A 9,473-nucleotide genomic window follows, 5' to 3' on the forward strand; every position below is an offset into this window, starting at 1 on the left:
AAGATTTTAATTAAAAAAACATCCTCCTGGGCGGTTTCTTTGTCTTTGTTTCTGCAGCTTTGTTCAGGCATGGATCGATAATTATTCTCTTTCAAACCCCAGGTCTTAATCCAAACAAGGTTCTCACAGCAGCAGAGATACGTCTTCATTAACCTCCTCACATCTGAATTCAAAACAAAGACTCTGCTAATTAAAAACCAAACTGAGAGACGCCAACCTGTTGCTCAATATCACAACTTCCTGTTTATTCTGTCGTCCAGACATTCGCTCCATCATCACATGGGTTCAACATTTATTTTGATTGCATATTTTGTGGCAGATTGACAAAAGAAAAACAGACGTCCTCCCGTGGAGAACATCAAGTTTAACAAAACTGTGATATTAGTTTGTTGTGTATTGAACCACGATCGACACCTTTAACTATTTGTGATGTCAGAATTAGAAATAATTGCAACGAATATAAAGAGAATAAGATAAAAGTTTGTCTGCGTGTGCACAAACATCCTGATGCCAGAAGGAATAATATTATTATTTTATTTTATTATTATATTACTAATAATTGAATAACTTGAAAATTAGTTTTCAGGCTTTTGTGACTTATTTTATTCATTTTCCTTTAATCAGAATCCTGCACCGTCAGTGGACAGTAGGGGGCGATGTGACACTTTCAGCCACATAATGGACTATTTAAAAAAAAGGAGACACTGTAGATGCCATAGCTTTGCTCACTGAGGCAATTATGGCGGCTGGGTTTGGCGAGCAGGCTGCAGATTGGCAGACAAATGATGCCAGTTGGACGTCCCATAATACACACACACACACACACACACACACACACACACACACACACACACAGGGAGAGATGTGATGTGTGAAGCTGCTCAGTAAAATCATGCTTTTTTTGGGGTGGGGGGGGTCTGATTATTCAAATGAGCTCGTCCGCAGCCTTGATAATTGATTCATTAGGTTAAAAAAAAAAAAAAAAAACACCTAATGAACACACACAAACAATCTCGTCTCATCTCCCCGGCGACACACACGCCCTGGGTTGTTACCATAGGAACGTAGTGGAAGAGGTTAGCGAGCTGCAGCACCGGGCGTTGTTAGGGGGGGGGGGGGGCTCTGGAGTACAATGAAAACATCCAATAGGACGGAGGAAGGCCCCTCTTCCCCTCTCGTCCTCAACCATCAGCCATGTTTTTACTGGGGGTGGGGGGGTTTAAAGCAGGGAAGAGGGTCAACAAGCAAGAAGCATGAATTATTTCTCTCGGCTCCGGCCCTCCATTACGTCCCCTTTCACTGTGTCTCCTCATTATGCATGAAGTATAATTAGGTAATTGCGTTTTGAATATATTAAGCGCGTGTGACTTTCATGATGGAGGTCAAAAACAGCGGTAGGCGTCTTCACCAGGCTCTGCTGGGGATCAAACCTGTGACTGGACCACAAATGAATTTCTGAGCGAGTGCAGGCCCCGGGGCCCGAAGCCTCACAAGGGTCCTGGGCCAGGTTCTTTCTTTCTTTCTTTCAACAATCAGACGTTGAAGAAGAGACGTTGTTTCTCCTTGTTTGCTTCTCACCACCGCACGACCACCTTTTGTTGAGTTTCCGAGCGTCTACTTGTGCGTTCATGTGCAGGCTCACAAGTATTTGAGGTCGGAGGTCAGGCAGACGAGCAACAAGCCTCGGCGTCTTTTTCACAGTGAGGAATGAGGCTGCTGGTGATGGATGGCCTTCCTGAGGCGACGTGTGTGTCTGTGTGTGTGTCTGTGTGTGTCTGTGTCTGTAGTAACAAATTGCCTCTTAATGATTCCTCTCACAGATCATCACCCGGGCCGCGAGAGGGGAAAGTGATGAGGGATACGTGTCGTTGCCCCCCCCCCCCCCCCCACACACACACACTGCTCTGCCTAAATGTTGTATGGGTATTAAGCAGATGTGATGGAAGAGACTTGTAGGAGAAATTGGGGGTGTGCTGCTTTCAGACGTGCTTTGGACAATTTTATCAATTTTTCCTAATTGCTTTTGAGTCTTTTTTGGAGAAAGCAATACTAGTATAGAGAAAATACAACGTTTGTGATACCGTGGAGGATCTAGTCAAACTGGTTCACGAGCTTCTGCTGCTCCTCCGAAATATCATATGAAGGATTTTGCCGCCCGGTGGGAGCGCCTCTCAATTTCAGCCCTCGTCTCTCAGCTCCATTAACTGACAAAAGACACCAGAGAGGGACACACACATTTCTCAGGTGACACCACGTGGCATCGGATGATTCGCAGAAACTAGGCCTGTGTGATTTGTGTGGAAGCGCCAGTCTGATTTAATGGCCCGGTCAGAATTGAACCCGCGACAGCATCAGTATCAGCATCACATCCCCTCCAGACGTTCTGTACCGACCACGATAGGACACCAGACTGCTGCTGATAAACATTATGTGAGAATCACGAGGTTTACTTCAGTTCAGCCGTTTTACTGTGTGGCAAACAGGAAAAATCCCCCAAAAAACATCCAGTTCCCTTGACAATGGAGGGATTTACATAATTACAACAGGAGCCAATCACGTAAACTGAATCCCTTTGTTATTCACGGCTTCAGGCTTCATCTGTGTTTTTTTAGTTTTTGTCTGGACCAGTCTGGCAAAGAGAGGAGGCACAGATGAAGAGGACAGACGTGACAACATGTGAGAAAAGGTTGTGAATACATTAGCAGGACATGTCGGCACGCGGGTGTGTGTGTGTGTGTGTGTGTGTGTGTGTGTGTGTGTGTGTGTGTGTGTGTGTGTGTGTGTGTGTGTGATGAGTGCATTTATATGCTGTCAGCGTCAGAAATCAGCAGCGTGGTGAAGATGAATGACAGCGGAGTGAAATGGAAATGCTGAGGACAAAACCGTATCCACAGTCCACTGTAGAAATAATGAGAATCAGAGGGTCAGAGATAAATATATACCAGAATATGCAATGCAAAACGTACACGTGATGATAATATGTAAATATATGAAAGGACAGTTTATATTTTAGCTGTGCAAATGTGCATCTCAAGCCGTTTTCAGACATGAACTCTTGAAAATGTCCAAAACATGCAGGAGGCAGGACATGACGTTTATATCTGCACGTATAAATCACGTGTTTTTGTTTGCAGCACATGCGTCGGCCCTTTGACGCCATCTTTTACGTGCATGGCTCCTCTTTTTCATCCTGAGATATTTGTGTCCTTCCAATTCCACCTCCATCATCAACACGTGCACTCGCTCGATGTGAATTTTCCAAACGTTTTACTCGAGGGGCTGGAAGGAAAAGTAGCGGGAAATGTCTCATGTGCGTTCTCACGTGCAGCCCCTCTGGAAAAATATCCGGAAACTGTGCGGACTTCAGTGCACGTGTGGAAGCAGCTCTAATCACATACAGTGTAAAAGGTCGCACACGTCTTTTCATTCGTTCGAAAAGCACTTAGACACAACGTCTCCTCCTTTCCAAACCATAAAGAAAGCCACGCTCCTCAGAGGCCCGGCCGCATCCCTGCTACCTAACCTCAGAGCGGGAGAGAGCACCCTGATTTGATTAGCCCGACTCGAGTCTTTAAAGTCTCCTGGAAATGTCAGCGGAATCATCAAAGGGGCCGTCTCCTTCATAAAGCTCTGATCAAAGACATTCCCAACATACTGCGACTTCTATATTGTTTCGCTCACGGGCAAAAACGTCTACATCTGCACGACATTATTGGTTTTATGGCGGTTTTATAAGTGGAGGCAGACTGAAAACGGGGAGAGACAAGTGACATTTCCCTCCCGTTAGCTACGCCCTCGGCCCTCGACTCTCGGCTGCACTGGTAATGTGTCGCTGTGCTGTGTGTGTGATATCACCCCTGTTTAACTGGGAGCTCCTCTGTGTTTGCTCAGGCTGACTCCATCGTATGGGAAGCCACTTTCTCTGCATTAACCACCTCTGCAAGATATGAGGTCTATTTGTTCACTGCCCCGAACTGAGCCGGTGATCTCATCAGTCTGAGGAGATGGATGGATAGATAGATAGATAGATAGATAGATAGATAGATAGATAGATAGATAGATAGATAGATAGATAGATAGATAGATAGATAGAAGGATAGAAGGATAGATGGATAGATAGATAGATAGATAGATAGATAGATAGATAGATAGATAGATAGATAGATAGATAGATGGATGGATGGATGGATGGACGGACGGACGGACAGACAGACAGACAGACAGACAGATAGATAGACAGATAGATGATTCTTTGTCCTGTGCAGTGAGAGTATGTGAGTATGATTTATTCACTACGCTGCCTCTCATATAAATCTCACCTGACACATCATCTCATTAAAACAATTACCTTTCAGTGCGATGTTTTTATGTGTTACCTTGATTTTACATCTTGCATCACATGCACACCTCCGCCCCGACGGCCCTCGACCCACACAGCAGGCCACACAGACCCCAGGCCGCTTCACTACATCAAACAAACGATGGAATGAGCTTTCTCTCCCCCGACACCCCCCCGGTCGCTCGAAGCAACCCCAACACTTTCCTCTTGCAACGAGGCCTCAGCTTCAGTCGATAGATCACAGCCCGTCGCTGCTGGAGGAGGGTCAGTGTTCCTCTGTTTGATTTCCATCCTCAGGCCAATACTCCTCTCTGGGATGTCCCGACCTTTAAAATAAACATGGGGGATATTTTTGCTGTTCTTGCAGATAAACGCACACACACACAGACACTGTTGTTGCCTCCACCGGTTTGGGCAGCGTTTTGGTTTTCGAGCTCGCCACACCAGGCAATCGTCGCCATGCCTTCTGCCGCTGTTTGCCAGGCCACAGCGCGGAGCCTTGCCAGTGGGCGGCTGCAGGCTGAGCCCAGACGTCATCGTGAACCTCATTCAGGGTGCTGACACAGAGAAGAGGAGTCAGAGCTATTAGGAAGCTCAGTGGGGCTGTGATCTAACTGTGAGGAACCCAGATGATCTAACAGTGTTCTCTCAACAGAAATAAACATTTGGAGGGAATCACTTCTGTTGTAAAAGTTTTAAATCTTTTATTCCAACACCGTCTGGATTTAAAAGCTTTTTGGAGTCAGAAAAATTCAGATTTTTTTGACTGCAGTGGTTTGTTGGACTGTTAAGAGTTAACATCACGCTGTACTTCAGCACATCACAGCCCTGTAGAGGCTCTCAGTCCTCCCATCAGCCTCGTCTGGCACTCTCACGTACAGTCTGCTGGAGAGTTAGCACATATAGGCCCTGGTATATGGGCCAGAGAGATGGCCTGATTGTTAGCGGGGCTATATTTAGCCTGAGTATGAAGAATCTGAGGAGGTTGGCTCAGCGTGGATGCAGATCGAGGGCTTATCGAAAGTGTCGGAGCCACAAACCTTCATCAGCAAATCAAATGTGACAGAAACAACACCATAAGGTCATCTAGAGGTCGTGTGTCCTTTCGATCTTTGAGGTTTAATGACCAGTATATTACCAGAGACCTCCACCGCCCTCATCAACATTATGGGCTTCGTCTTCAATTGTCTTCATGATGATTTAAAACTGCCTCTTGTAAATTCAGGTTGTAAATTTCGAGAGAGGAGCTGGGACACAGCAGCCAGCGGGCCCGTCACCTGAAAGCCCCATAAGAGCCCATCAAGCCCTTCCTGTCGTGTCAGCGTTAATCTGAGGGCGCGCTTCAGTCCCGACATTAAACTCCTCGCCGCGCATATGGGGCCGCTCATTTGTCACTGGAGCTGGATGACACTACAGGCTGCTTGGTGGCTGTCACCCCGATCGCCACCTCACGCGTCACACACACAAACACACACCATCTCAGCTCTGCATCGCTCCTGTGATGGGATCCCAGTCATCCCAGTGGCTGCGGTAGGTCCGCACTCGCTCCTGTAATAAAAAAAACCCCACATCCGTGCACAGCAGCTGCACACTTCCGATGGTGAGGGATCACAGCAGCCGCCGGTTTGGATCCCAGACTGCAGGAGCGAAGCACTGACTTCACCAATTACCTCTTTCTTCCAAGATGAAACAAGACTATAAATAAAGTTAATTCTCCAAAAGTGCAAAGAATGACACAATGGCACCAGCGTTGGGATACTTTGGCTTCAGTTCTGTACAGCGGGAGGAAGTGGAGACGCGTCGTACATCTTTATTTACAGTCCTATCATCAGGACAGGTACAAAAACAGATGCAAATATTTTTAATGATCTTTTCGCAGTCGTCATTTAAGGATTTGTTCCCGTCATGTAACTGACAGATGTGATTATTGTCCCGTCATGTGGTTTCTCTTAAGAAGTTGCTAATGAAGTCAGAATTTTATGCACCATTAATCCCTAAACACACACACACACACACACACGCTCCCGAACTTCCCTGAAGAATCAGGTCATCCCAGGAATGATTCATACTTCAATCTATCAAGCCCACACACACACACACTCACAGACTGAACACATCCACTGTGTCTCATTACATCAGTGTGTGTGTATCCATGCCTGAACAGACCTAATGACTGACTGGAGACACTTGACAGACTTACTGTACTCCGTCATACGTGTCATTGCCTTCCTGCTCCTGTGTGGGCATGGTCACGCGTGTGCCGTGCCCTCGCTGCCCCGCAGTGTATTCAGCAGAGGATATTACGCTAATGGTTTATTAAAGGGAAATGTCATGTGTTAGTGAGCTGAGGGGATGTGGGGGTTCGAAGCTCATTAGGATTCATTAGGGGGTTCCAGTCAGTTACCACGTTTCATGCACTAGAAAGCCCAGAATGTAAGAATGACTCTTTTTGATTTGATGAGCTGTTCTGGCAGCTCTACCTGTGAAAGGATTCTGGCTCTGCTGCTCTGGCTAACATTTCATCTGATGTAATGTTGATGTAGAAAAAACCAGGTGACTCATAAAGTATTTGGTAAAACCGTGAACTCCCATGAAATGTTTGGACACTGGGAACTTGGATGTGTTACTCAGAATTACTGCCGGGAGACATTAAAAGGAGCATCACTGAAATATATCCCAGATTAAATAAGTAATAGACTTATTGTTGGTGTTAAACTTCTCCGTCACTGTGAATGAAGCGAGAGGAGAAAAGGATGAACTGGAAAAATGACTCCTCAAGACGTTTTTAATGCTGAAAGGAATTTTGGAAATATTCCCAGATGTGTTCAGTGATGTTCCCGTCCACATTGCATATTTATTATATTAGATCTGATTCATCGGGCAGACAAAATGTTCTTCACATTGACGTGACTGAACTCCATATATAGCCACGAAACCAAAGTGATGTCATAACTACAGGGTTTTATTGTGAAATTGTGGAAGATTCGATGAAGCCGTTCAATCAGAAAAATCTGTAAATATCTGTTTATCTGAAATAAACTCAGTGGTGGAACATTAATCTGCATGTACCTGTATATTCACACACACGTATGTCATTAAGGGTCACTCACTATATCCCAGCCGGTGTGAAATAACATCCTTCCTCGTTCTGGAGTCCTTTCAGACTGCAGCCCCCCCGCTGCTGTCAGCCTGGAGATCAAGGCCGGGGGCTGAGGTAGTTAGGCAGAAAGCTACGAGAGGGCAAGCAGCTCTCTGACATCCCCTGTTCAACAAAATGTATTTTATTTTACAGACGAGCTTTGAAGATTTCATTTAAGCCCTTAGCACAAATGCCAAAGCCGGGACACGGTAGCCGTTAAAGGGCTTCTTTTTAAAGATGGCCACAGATTAGCTTCATATGACAGTGATTGAAAGGTTATTTATTTAAAAAGTAAAACTAGGACTGAAGGGCCAAGGCAGTGTGAGAATATACAGTTCATATCGCTGTTGCTGTGTTTCCCTGAACTGCCCTTGATTTCCCAGTCGCGGTGACTAACCGTCGAGGAAACCCTTCTCCCAGTGAAACAGCCGAGCGTGTGCTGCATTTGCCCGAGCAGTAAATGTCAGCGCCCCGCTGATTGAACGCACGTCGACAGAGATAACTGTGGGGCAGCGTGCCGTCAGGACGGGGAGGGAGAGACCCAGTGACCTAGACTCGTCACACACCTCCAGCACTGCCGGCCTGCTGGCTAAAAGCAAACCTCCTCGGACCTGTGGTCAAATTCCTACGCTTTCATTGCTCATTTTTAATCATCTTCCGACCTGTTTGACAAATTGGCTCCGTGCAATTGCCGAACGTTTCTGGAAATCGCTGCAGCGACGAGGCAAAGGAGGAATCGTGTGCACCGGTGCGTGACCCAGACCTGAACTGTTCCAGATAGCGATGGGTCACTCCACAAAGCACAGGAATGGGGATTTATCACTGGAAACTACAGCATTGCTCCACTTCAGATTATTTATAGCTGTAAAAATATCCATCCCTTTGTTCTCCTAGGACGGCACCAGTTATCTAGTAGCAACAGTGTGTACGCTTTAAATTGTATTAATTTCATTTAAATGTACAGTATTTCACAAATATGTTGTTATAAATTCACCTCCACAGTTGTTACATACATTCAAGAGGTATAACAGAGATCCCTGACTTTCCAAGGGCATCTCTTTGTCATTGTATTGTATGTGTGAGCCGCTGAAGGTGGTAGGAAGCGGCACATGCGGTGAAGAGAATCCCAAAGGAAACATAAAGTACTCGAGCTCATCGACGTTTCAGTCAAGGACGCCACAGAAGCACCTCTCACACACAACTGATGCTACACAGCTATGTGTTGTGTTGACCCACTTTATTTCCTGCAGTGAAAAAGCATCTAAAGGGAAAAAATAAGTGTGAAGTGTGTGAGACGAGGATTTTGGTGTGAGGAGGTACATTAAAAAACATCTCCAGGATGTCGACAGCACCATGTGACCAGAAACAGGTGGTGGTCGTATTTCTATCCTGGGAACTGTGCACAGTATTTGGGTAACAGCACTTGTCTGACAGCACCATCACAGAAAGACCAGTTTAATGTCTCCATGTTGGTTTATTCTGTCCCTATGTTGTCGAAGAGGAATGGAACCAATTCCTTGCGTTTCCACCCCCCTGCAAGTGTTTGTGCAGCATTATGGGAAATGTAGGAAATCTCCTGGCTGAATCTTTACAGGCCGATTGTAATGCATCAGTAAATAGGTGGACGTTTTCCCCTTTAAGATTTTCCTGCACTGTGTCAATCTGCAGAGTCTCACTTTGGCCCAAATGTGTGGCTGCACCCAAGTGAGACTGGCAGTGCTGCAGGCTGTGCACACACTCACACTCACACTCACACACACACACACACAGACACACACACACATAGAGAAAGAGAGAGGCAGTCAGACTGAATAAAATGAGGGAAGAGCTCAGGCATAATGTGGAAACACCTCATGTAATGTGGATGCACTTTCTCCTCTACTGCAGCTTGTTCAGTATCGACGAGCGAGGTCTACTTGGACATGAAGATCAGACAAAGTGCATCAGATTAACACGATTAATCACGTGCACACGATAAATGTACAAAATGATCTG

The sequence above is a fragment of the Hippoglossus hippoglossus genome, chromosome 2 (genome assembly GCF_009819705.1).
Source record: "Hippoglossus hippoglossus isolate fHipHip1 chromosome 2, fHipHip1.pri, whole genome shotgun sequence".
Classification (NCBI taxonomy): Eukaryota; Metazoa; Chordata; class Actinopteri; order Pleuronectiformes; family Pleuronectidae; genus Hippoglossus; species Hippoglossus hippoglossus.